Source organism: Pelobates fuscus, chromosome 1 (genome assembly GCF_036172605.1).
Source record: "Pelobates fuscus isolate aPelFus1 chromosome 1, aPelFus1.pri, whole genome shotgun sequence".
Classification (NCBI taxonomy): domain Eukaryota; kingdom Metazoa; phylum Chordata; class Amphibia; order Anura; family Pelobatidae; genus Pelobates; species Pelobates fuscus.
In genome coordinates this window covers 463,142,944-463,155,135 of record NC_086317.1, presented here as the reverse complement: position 1 = coordinate 463,155,135, position 12,192 = coordinate 463,142,944, and the positions used below count along the sequence as shown (strand labels likewise).

The 12,192-nt window shown below is 42.8% G+C and overlaps 1 protein-coding gene across 1 annotated transcript in view; it reads left to right on the top strand.

Moving 5' to 3' along the window:
• Positions 1-812: 812 nt before the first annotated feature.
• The window catches only part of PRSS23 (serine protease 23), a 28,147-nt gene continuing 16,767 nt past the window's right edge, over positions 813-12,192 (top strand). The window contains exon 1 of the mRNA XM_063444954.1: positions 813-1,065. The gene's annotated coding sequence lies outside the window, so the exon portion shown is untranslated. The remainder of the gene's footprint in view (positions 1,066-12,192) is intronic.

Below are 12,192 nucleotides of genomic sequence, written 5' to 3'. Positions count from 1 at the left end.
TATGCATGTGACTGTGTATGTATATCCAGGAAAAAAGAGGTGAGAGGGTTAGGAGGTACAAATGGTTACAGGAGGTTAAGACACACAAGAGGTAAGGAGGTGAGTGGTCCACACAAAGTAACGACTTGGGTTAAAATACACACAGGTGTAAAGGGAGAGCGGCGGGGACACCAGGTATGGGGGGGATAGAACATATACAGTAACCATGGTGCGCCTCCGGTGCTTTGTGTATGATGTCAGGATTAGTGATTGCACGCAAACTCATTTTATTTACATGCATGTATTTGTTACAAACAACATTCCAAGAGTCTCTGATTGTTGCAACAATTCAGTTAATGAAACATTCTGACAGTAAGCAGTAAGTGATTCAATCTATCATGCTTATCTCCAGTGCTAATTTAGGTAAGGAGCCACCAATGCTGAGTACTTTTACACAGAATGACCATATGATGTGACTAAATCCTGAGGTTCTCCAGATATTCCAGATTTGAAGCTGCATATTATTTTTTTTTTACATTCTGTTAGCATTGCATTAACTCTTGGAAGTTTAGTTAGGAATGAGAAGCCTCTTTGAGGATAATTCCTTCTGCAGACTCTGGGTAGTGTGGGAAGAGAAGTTCATTCCAGGGTTAAATCCAAGCACTCTCCTACTTCGATGTGAGAACAAGTGTCAGATGTGAGTTCAGTCCCTTGCAGGGACACAGCCTAAACTCCCACTGGAGCTGTTTGTACTGGGCCAGTAGCCTGTGGGTGGGAGGGGTCACGTGATGCAGGAGTGCTGCTGGCTGCTTCCTTGCACAGTTAGGAAAGTTTTCACAGCCCAGCAGAGAGGGTCAGAGACTGAGAGACACCTGCACTGTGTGGGGGCCACAGGAGGCTCCCTGCTACTTAGCTGGGAACACAGAACTCAATGGGTGATGACAGGCTGAGCTGTTTCATGGGGACCTGTGAAATCTCTCTCTTGGCAAAGGTTACCTATGGAGTTGTGATCCAGTCTGTTCTGTAAATCCACATCAACGCACTTTAATGAGGAGCTGCTTACACAGTTACTGTCTGCTACCTCTGGTAAGTGATACACTGTAACAACTACTCAATAAGAATTGTTATATATTGCAAGTGATTCATTGCAATAAGAATTGATATATATGGCAAGTGATACATTGTAACCAATACACTCATTGCAGTAAGAATTTATATATATGACAAGTGATACATGGCAATAATAATTGTTACATATGGTAAATGATACATTATACAAATAATGGTTATATATGGTAAGTGATACATTGTAACTAATACACTAATTGCAATAAGAATTGATATAGAAGGTTAGTGATACATTGTAACCAACACACTCATTGTAATCCGAATTGATATATATGGCAAGTGATACATTGCAATAAGAAGTGATATATATGGCAAGTGATACATTGTAACCAATACACTCATTGTAATAAGAACTGATATATATGGTTAGTGATATATTTTAACCAATACACTCATTGCAATAGGAATTGTTATATATGAAAATTGATACATTATAATAATAATTGTTATATATGGCAAGTGATACATGGCAATAAGAATGTTATTTATGGTTGGTGATTCATTGTAACCCATATACTCATTGCAATAAGAATTGTTATATATGGCAAGTGATACATTGTAACCAATACACTCATTGCAATAAGAATTGATATATATGGCAAGTGATACATTGTAACCAATACACTCATTGCAATAAGAATTGATATATATGGTTAGTGATACATTGTAACCAATACACTCATTGCAATAAGAATTGATAAATATGGTAAGTGATACATTATAATAATAATTGTTATATATGGCAAGTGATACATTGTAACCAATACACTCATTGCAATAAGAATTGATATATATGGTTAGTGATACATTGTAACCAATACACTCATTGAAATAAGAATTGATAAATATGGTAAGTGATACATTATAATAATAATTGTTATATATGGCAAGTGATACATTGTAACCAATACACTCATTGCAATAAGAATTGTTATATATGGCAAGTGATACATTGTAACCAATATACTCATTGCAATAAGAATTGATACCTATTATTAGTGATACACTGTAACAAGTAAACTTAATGCAGCAAGAATTGTTAAAATATGGTTTGTGATTCACTGTAAGTGTAACAGGAATTGCTACATATAGTAAGTGATAGTTTGTAACATCTGCACTCAGCACAATGATGGTTTTTGAAGGAGTTCCCCAATTTGAAATGCTTTGTTCTAATTGTGCAGCATAGTAAAATCTGGTATTGGGATTCTGTCTGTTAATCAATGGGTTAATTCACTGATATTCTGAAATGCTGTCAGGAGACTGGCTGGTGTTGCTATACCATAGATAGACCTTAATTCATCAGGGGTCAGGGGACCTTATCAGTACTGTCTAGAGGTAAGAGAAGTGTATTATTAATAAAACTGACATGGGGGTGCCTAGCCTATCATATCAATAAGACTAAAAGGAGATATGTGACTGTCAGTGGTGGGAGATTGTCTGCATGTATTATGGGAGCAGAGACCAGAGCAGTGTGTATCAATAATACCGGCAGGGTGACAGGTCTGTATTAATAATACCGGCAGGGTGACCGGTCTGTATTAATAATACCGGCAGGCTGATAGATCTGTATCAATAATACCGGCAGGGTGACAGGTCTGTATTAATAATACCGGCAGGGTGATAGATCTGTATCAATAATACCGGCAGGGTGACAGGTCTGTATTAATAATACCGGCAGGGTGACAGGTCTGTATTAATAATACCGGCGGGGTGACCGGTCTGTATTAATAATACCGGCAGGGTGACAGGTCTGTATTAATAATACCGGCAGGGTGACAGGTCTGTATTAATAATACCGGCAGGGTGACAGGTCTGTATTAATAATACCGGCAGGGTGACAGGTCTGTATTAATAATACCGGCAGGGTGATAGATCTGTATCAATAATACCGGCAGGGTGACAGGTCTGTATTAATAATACCGGCAGGGTGACAGGTCTGTATTAATAATACCGGCAGGGTGACAGGTCTGTATTAATAATACCAGCAGGGTGACCGGTCTGTATTAATAATACCGGCAGGGTGACAGGTCTGTATTAATAATACCGGCAGGGTGACAGGTCTGTATTAATAATACCGGCAGGGTGACAGGTCTGTATTAATAATACCGGCAGGGTGACAAGTCTGTATTAATAATACCGGCAGGGTGACAGGTCTGTATCAATAATACCGGCAGGGTGACAGGTCTGTATCAATAATACCAGCAGGGTGACAGGTCTGTATTAATAATACCGGCAGGGTGATAGATCTGTATTAATAATACCGGCAGGGTGACAGGTCTGTATTAATAATACTGGCAGGGTGACAGGTCTGTATCAATAATACCAGCAGGGTAACAGGTCTGTATTAATAATACCGGCAGGGTGACAGGTCTGTATTAATAATACCGGCAGGGTGACAGGTCTGTATTAATAATACCGGCAGGGTGACAGGTCTGTATTAATAATACCGGCAGGGTGACAGGTCTGTATTAATAATACCGGCAGGGTGATAGATCTGTATCAATAATAGCAGCAGGGTGACAGGTCTGTATCAATAATACCAGCAGGGTAACAGGTCTGTATTAATAATACCATCAGGGTGACCGGTCTGTATTAATAATACCGGCAGGGTGACAGGTCTGTATTAATAATACTGGCAGGGTGACAGGCCTGTATTAATAATACCGGCAGGGTGACAGGTCTGTATTAATAATACCGGCAGGGTGACAGGTCTGTATTAATAATACCGGCAGGGTGACAGGTCTGTATCAATAATACCGGCAGGGTGACAGGACTGTATTAATAATACCGGCAGGGTGACAGGTCTGTATTAATAATACCGGCAGGGTGACAGGTCTGTATTAATAATACCGGCAGGGTGACAGGTCTGTATTAATAATACCGGCAGGGTGACAGGTCTGTATTAATAATACTGGCAGGGTGACAGGTCTGTATCAATAATACCAGCAGGGTAACAGGTCTGTATTAATAATACCGGCAGGGTGACAGGTCTGTATTAATAATACCGGCAGGGTGACAGGTCTGTATTAATAATACCGGCAGGGTGACAGGTCTGTATTAATAATACCGGCAGGGTGACAGGTCTGTATTAATAATACCAGCAGGGTGACAGGTCTGTATTAATAATACCAGCAGGGTGACAGGTCTGTATTAATAATACCGGCAGGGTGACAGGTCTGTATTAATAATACCAGCAGGGTAACAGGTCTGTATTAATAATACCGGCAGGGTGACAGGTCTGTATTAATAATACCGGCAGAGTAACAGGTCTGTATTAATAATACAGGCTGGGTGACAAGTCTGTATTAATAATACCGGCAGGGTGACCGGTCTGTATTAATAATACCGGCAGGGTGATAGATCTGTATCAATAATACCGGCAGGGTGACAGGTCTGTATTAATAATACCGGCAGGGTGATAGATCTGTATAAATAATACCGGCAGGGTGACAGGTCTGTATTAATAATACCGTCAGGGTGATAGATCTGTATCAATAATACCGGCAGGGTGACAGGTCTGTATTAATAATACCGGCAGGGTGACCGGTCTGTATCAATAATACCGGCAGGGTGACCGGTCTGTATTAATAATACCGGCAGGGCGATAGATCTGTATCAATAATACCGGCAGGGTGACAGGTCTGTATTAATAATACCGGCAGGGTGACCGGTCTGTATTAATAATACAGACAGGGTGATAGATCTGTATCAATAATACCAGCAGGGTATCAGGTCTGTATCAATAATACCGGCAGGGTGACAGGTCTGTATTAATAATACCGGCAGGGTGACAGGTCTGTATTAATAATACCGGCAGGGTTACAGGTCTGTATCAATAATACCAGCAGGGTAACAGGTCTGTATTAATAATACCATGAGGGTGACAGGACTGTATTAATAATACCGGCAGGGTGACAGGTCTGTATTAATAATACCAGCAGGGTAACAGGTCTGTATTAATAATACCGGCAGGGTGACCGGTCTGTATTAATAATACCGGCAGGGTGACAGGTCTGTATTAATAATACCGGCAGGGTGACAGGTCTGTATTAATAATACCGGCAGGGTGACAGGTCTGTATTTATAATACCAGCAGGGTAACAGGTCTGTATTAATAATACCGGCAGGGTGACAGGTCTGTATTAATAATACCGGCAGGGTGACCGGTCTGTATTAATAATACCGGCAGGGTGATAGATCTGTATCAATAATACCAGCAGGGTGACAGGTCTGTATTAATAATACCGGCAGGGTGACCGGTCTGTATTAATAATACCGGCAGGGTGACAGGTCTGTATTAATAATACCGGCAGGGTGACAGGTCTGTATTAATAATACCGGCAGGGTGACCGGTCTGTATTAATAATACCGGCAGGGTGACAGGTCTGTATTAATAATACTGGCAGTGTGACAGGTCTGTATCAATAATACCAGCAGGGTGACAGGTCTGTATTAATAATACCGGCAGGGTGACCGGTCTGTATTAATAATACCAGCAGGGTGACAGGTCTGTATTTATAATACCAGCAGGGTAACAGGTCTGTATTAATAATACCGGCAGGGTGACAGGTCTGTATTAATAATACCGGCAGGGTGACCGGTCTGTATTTATAATACCAGCAGGGTAACAGGTCTGTATTAATAATACCGGCAGGGTGACAGGTCTGTATTAATAATACCGGCAGGGTGACCGGTCTGTATTAATAATACCGGCAGGGTGATAGATCTGTATAAATAATACCGGCAGGGTGACAGGTCTGTATTAATAATACCGTCAGGGTGATAGATCTGTATCAATAATACCAGCAGGGTGACAGGTCTGTATTAATAATACCGGCAGGGTGACCGGTCTGTATTAATAATACCGGCAGGGTGACAGGTCTGTATTAATAATACTGGCAGTGTGACAGGTCTGTATCAATAATACCAGCAGGGTGACAGGTCTGTATTAATAATACCGGCAGGGTGACCGGTCTGTATTAATAATACCGGCAGGGTGACCAGTCTGTATAAATAATACCGGCAGGGTGACAGGTCTGTATTAATAATACCGTCAGGGTGATAGATCTGTATCAATAATACCAGCAGGGTGACAGGTCTGTATTAATAATACCGGCAGGGTGACAGGACTGTATTAATAATACCGGCAGGGTGACAGGACTGTATTAATAATACAGACAGGGTGACAGGTCTGTATTAATAATACCAGCAGGGTGACAGGTCTGTATTAATAATACCAGCAGGGTGACAGGTCTGTATTAATAATACCATCAGGGTGACAGGTCTGTATCAATAATACCAGCAGGGTGACAGGTCTGTATCAATAATACCGGCAGGGTGACAGGTCTGTATTAATAATACAGACAGGGTGACAGGTCTGTATTAATAATACCGGCAGGGTGACAGGTCTGTATTAATAATACCATCAGGGTGACAGGACTGTATTAATAATACCGGCAGGGTGACAGGTCTGTATTTATAATACCCGCAGGGTGACAGGTCTGTATTAATAATACCGGCAGGGTGACAGGTCTGTATCAATAATACCAGCAGGGTGACAGGTCTGTATTAATAATACCATCAGGGTGACAGGACTGTATTAATAATACCGGCAGGGTGACAGGTCTGTATTTATAATACCGGCAGGGTGACAGGTCTGTATTAATAATACCGGCAGGGTGACAGGTCTGTATTTATAATACCTGCAGGGTGACAGGTCTGTATTAATAATACAGGCAGGGTGACAGGTCTGTATTAATAATACCGGCAGGGTGACAGGTCTGTAGTAATGATACCAGCAGGGTAACAGGTCTGTATTAATAATACCAGTAGGGTGACAGGTCTGTATTAATAATACCGGCAGGGTGACAGGTCTGTATTAATAATACCAGCAGGGTGACAGGTCTGTATTAATAATACCAGCAGGGTAACAGGTCTGTATTAATAATACTGGCAGTGTGACAGGTCTGTATCAATAATACCAGCAGGGTGACAGGTCTGTATCAGTTATACCAGCAGGGTGACAGGTCTGTATTACTAATACAGGCTGGGTGACAGGTCTGTATTAATAATACCGGCAGGGTGACAGGTCTGTATTAATAATACTGTCAGGGTGACAGGTCGTATCAATAATACTGGTTTGGTGGCACATCTGTATTAATAAAACTGGCAGGGTGACAGGTCTGTATTAATAATACCAACAGGAGATGGGTGAATGGATCTGAGAGAGTGTGTGGCGAAACCAACTTCGCCACTGTGAACTGGAGAGGCCTGGTTGCTAGCCTCCTGCCCGCTGACTATGGCCCCTGGACATATTGCACTTTAAAAACTATAATTGGGCATGTAATAATTTATGTTGCTGCTACTGGCCCTTTAAAATCAGCGATGGACATTTTGGGACTAATGTCCCTTTAAGACTTTGTAACATATCACAGTAATACTGTCTTAAATATTATGTAGGTATTTATGTGTTCAGTTAAACTGGGGATATGTAGAAATGTGTGTTTTATGTGTTAAATGTATCAGTATGTAATTTTATGTCTTTTACTGTCTTTTTGCAACCATGTGGTTAATGGAGTCTGACTCTAGTCCTAGATAATTGGATTACTTCTCCAATTATCTCCAGGGCAGAAGGGAGGAAGCCGGGATGCATTGTGGGGGATGTTTTACTTCTGTTTGAGCCAGATTGTGCCATGCTGCAAGCCAGGGCCCAAAAGATACTTTTAGTAACTTTTAAACCCCTGGTCGGATTCATGCCATTTTTTAATATGTTGTTCCCCTGAATGGATTGATTGTGGATATGTATTTTTATGTGAATGTGATGTATGGTTTTAAAGTTATGAAAGTTGTGTAAAAGTATATTTTACTCTGTATGCATAATGGGATTATGTGTCACACTAAGGGGAGGGGATGTGTGGGAGGTAACATCTATGTCATTGGTTCTTTTATGCCTCCCCCTGGGTGTGGCCTGTATGTGTGAGTTGGAAATAAAAGCCAGGCTGGATGAGCCAGTCCAGAGTTCCTGCTTAACCCTCAAAATGAAGTGTTGTCTAGTTCTTGGGGGGAATTGGATTGTAAGCTGACTGCCAAGAGTGTAAGCGGATTGTATGCTTTTCTTGTTCAGCTGTTCCAGTTCGGAGTGTTATTTCGTATCCAGATCGGGAGTTTGGTGTTCTGCAGTAGCTGTGCCTGTCTCTAGAAAAGGGGATTATCGCCTAAACGGATTTAACCCCTCATATGCTGAAACGGTCCGTTACAATTGGTGGCAAGCGGCGGGATCGTTCCTACAACCAGAGGGACAGCTACAGACAACACCATTCCTGGATTACAAAGTGAGGGCAACGCCAGTACCCGTACAGCGCCCCTATCTACAAGGAACCAACTGCAGCAGAGCAAGCATGGCACCCAGCTACACTCAAGAGGCGTATGACAGAGAGGTCACCGCGGTGCTGGCTTTATGCGGACCCAACCTCTCAGAGGATCTAGTACAGCGTGTGAAGAAAGCAGTGCGAGAGTACTTGCCGTGGGAATCAGAGAGGGCCAGGGGGTTTGCAGTCCTCCCTCCCCAGCGGCAGTGTGTGCCCCAGGGAGCTGATGGTGTCGTCCATCCTCCCCAGCAGCCGTGTGTGTCCCAGGGAGCCGAAGGTGCAGTCCTTCCTCCCCAGCGGCAGGCTGAGTTACAGGGGGCAGAGGTTGTTGTTCCTGCCCCCCAGCAGCAAAGTGATATGCCAAGAAGGCAGTGTGAAGCGAAGGGAGAGGAGAGCAGCGTCCTCCCTCCCCAGCGGCAGTGTGTACCCCAGGGAGCTGATGGTGTCGTCCATCCTCCCCAGATGCAGTGTGTCCTGCAGGGAGCAGAGACAGTCAGTCTCGCACCCCAGCAGCCGGACAAGAGAATGAAAGGGGAGACAGCTGGTCCCCCTTTCCACCAGCAGAGAGAGTGGCAGGGAGAGGAGCCTGCTAACCCCCCTCCCCAGCGTCAGTTTACCGTCCAGAGAGAGGAGCTTGTTACACCCTCTCTCCAGCGGCAGCCTAACCCACCAAGGGGAGATGTTAAGCCCCACATCTGTGCAGATGGGACCGTAGTCTCTGCACTTACAGCACCAGGGGTAGGGACGGTCGGTCCTGTCCCCCAGCCACAGAGCGATATATCTAAAGGGGAGACAGTCGGTCTCCAGCAACCAGGCGCCAACCAGACTACTCCCGTGGTAGTGCTGGCAACAGGACAGAGTACCGCTGGTCTCTGCCCCCTCAGCAACCCACCAAGGCAGCCTACCAGCCCCCCACACAGCCGTGGTGAGGCACCTGAACCCGGACAAGATCCTCCCTCACCCAGGTGTAGTAACTACTTATTGTGGGTGGGCTGCTCTACTATTTCTGTTTTGTGGGTGGGTTGCTGGACTAACCAGGGCACTGACCGGCAGGAGGTCAGATACCCTGTTAATCTAATTGGAAAAGGGGAGAATTGTGGCGAAACCAACTTCGCCACTGTGAACTGGAGAGGCCTGGTTGCTAGCCTCCTGCCCGCTGACTATGGCCCCTGGACATATTGCACTTTAAAAACTATAATTGGGCATGTAATAATTTATGTTGCTGCTACTGGCCCTTTAAAATCAGCGATGGACATTTTGGGACTAATGTCCCTTTAAGACTTTGTAACATATCACAGTAATACTGTCTTAAATATTATGTAGGTATTTATGTGTTCAGTTAAACTGGGGATATGTAGAAATGTGTGTTTTATGTGTTAAATGTATCAGTATGTAATTTTATGTCTTTTACTGTCTTTTTGCAACCATGTGGTTAATGGAGTCTGACTCTAGTCCTAGATAATTGGATTACTTCTCCAATTATCTCCAGGGCAGAAGGGAGGAAGCCGGGATGCATTGTGGGGGATGTTTTACTTCTGTTTGAGCCAGATTGTGCCATGCTGCAAGCCAGGGCCCAAAAGATACTTTTAGTAACTTTTAAACCCCTGGTCGGATTCATGCCATTTTTTAATATGTTGTTCCCCTGAATGGATTGATTGTGGATATGTATTTTTATGTGAATGTGATGTATGGTTTTAAAGTTATGAAAGTTGTGTAAAAGTATATTTTACTCTGTATGCATAATGGGATTATGTGTCACACTAAGGGGAGGGGATGTGTGGGAGGTAACATCTATGTCATTGGTTCTTTTATGCCTCCCCCTGGGTGTGGCCTGTATGTGTGAGTTGGAAATAAAAGCCAGGCTGGATGAGCCAGTCCAGAGTTCCTGCTTAACCCTCAAAATGAAGTGTTGTCTAGTTCTTGGGGGGAATTGGATTGTAAGCTGACTGCTAAGAGTGTAAGCGGATTGTATGCTTTTCTTGTTCAGCTGTTCCAGTTCGGAGTGTTATTTCATATCCAGATCGGGAGTTTGGTGTTCTGCAGTAGCTGTGCCTGTCTCTAGAAAAGGGGATTATCGCCTAAACGGATTTAACCCCTCATATGCTGAAACGGTCCGTTACAGCGTGCATCGTGTGTGGCATCATCTGAATGGATCTGATTACGTGCATCGTGTGTATGACATCATCTGAATGGATCTGATTACCTGCATCATGTGTATTACATCATCTGAATGGATCTGATTACGTGCATTGTGTATGTGACATCTGAATGGATCTGATTACGTGCATCGTGTGTGTGACATCATCTGAATGGATCTGATTACATGCATTGTGTGTGTTTGACATCATTTAAATGGATCTGATTATGTGCATCGTGTGTGTGACATCATCTGAATGGATCTGATTACGTGCATCGTGTGTGTGACCTCATCTGAATGGATATGATTACATGCATTGTGTGTGTTTGACATCATCTGAGCAGATCTGATTTCGTGCATTGTGTGTATGACATCATCTGAATGGATCTGATTACGTGCGTCATGTGTATGCCATCATCTGAATGACATCATCTAAATTGATTTGATTACATGCATCGTGTGTATGACATCATCTGTTTGGATCTTACTACGTGCATATTGTGTATGACTGATCTCAATGGATTTGATTACGTGCATCGTGTGTATGACATCATCTGAATAGATCTGATTACCTGTATCATGTGTATGACATCATCTGAATGAATCTGAGTACGTGCATCGTGTGTATGACATCATCTGAATGGATCTGATTCCGTGCATCGGGTGTGTGACATCATCTGAATGGATCGGATTACATGAATAGTGTGTATGACATCATCTCAATGGATCTGATTATGTGCATAATGTGTATGACATCATCTTAAAGGATCTGATTACGTGCCTTGTGTGTTTGACATCATCTCAATGACATCATCTGAATAGACCTAATTAAGTGCATTGTGTGTATGACATCATCAGAATGGATCTAATTATGTGCATCGTGTGTGTGTGACATAATCCGAATGGATCTGATTATGTGCATCGTGTGTGTGTCCATAATCTGAATGGATCTGATTACGTGCATCGTGTATGTGACATTATCTGAATGGATCTGATTACGTGCATAGTGTATATGACATCATCTGAATAGATCTGATTACGTGCATGCGTATCTGCCCATAAATGATTTGTGACCTTCCATGATGTTGCCACCACCAGAAAAGACACTATAGATCATATCTTTATATTTATCATTTATATCATACCTGACCATGTCGATCTCATGTTTTTTTTGGGAACACTTTTAAGTGAAAAATTCACCTTTCACTGTGACTACTGGTCGATGTGCCTAGCAGTCTCTGAATACAGTTCATTATGGTTGCAAAGCTTTGCCTCTCAAGCTGAAATGACAGAGAGCACAAAAAGAGATGGCGTTTATGGATAAATTGAATTTATCCTTTTCCTGCCTGTTGTTTCACAAGCTGTTCTGTTGTTGATGTACAGAGTTCCTGCTTGCACTATAGTCATCCAGACCACTTCATCTCAATGACGAAGAGGCTCTTCCTCCCCCATATTGAGGAAAACTCAGTCTGGAAATCAGATTCTGTTGATAGCAAAATTTGATTCGCATTTAGCCAAGTATGCTTACCTACAATCCATTGCTTCTCTATGATTGGAGGAAATAAGAAAGATGTCAGCAGG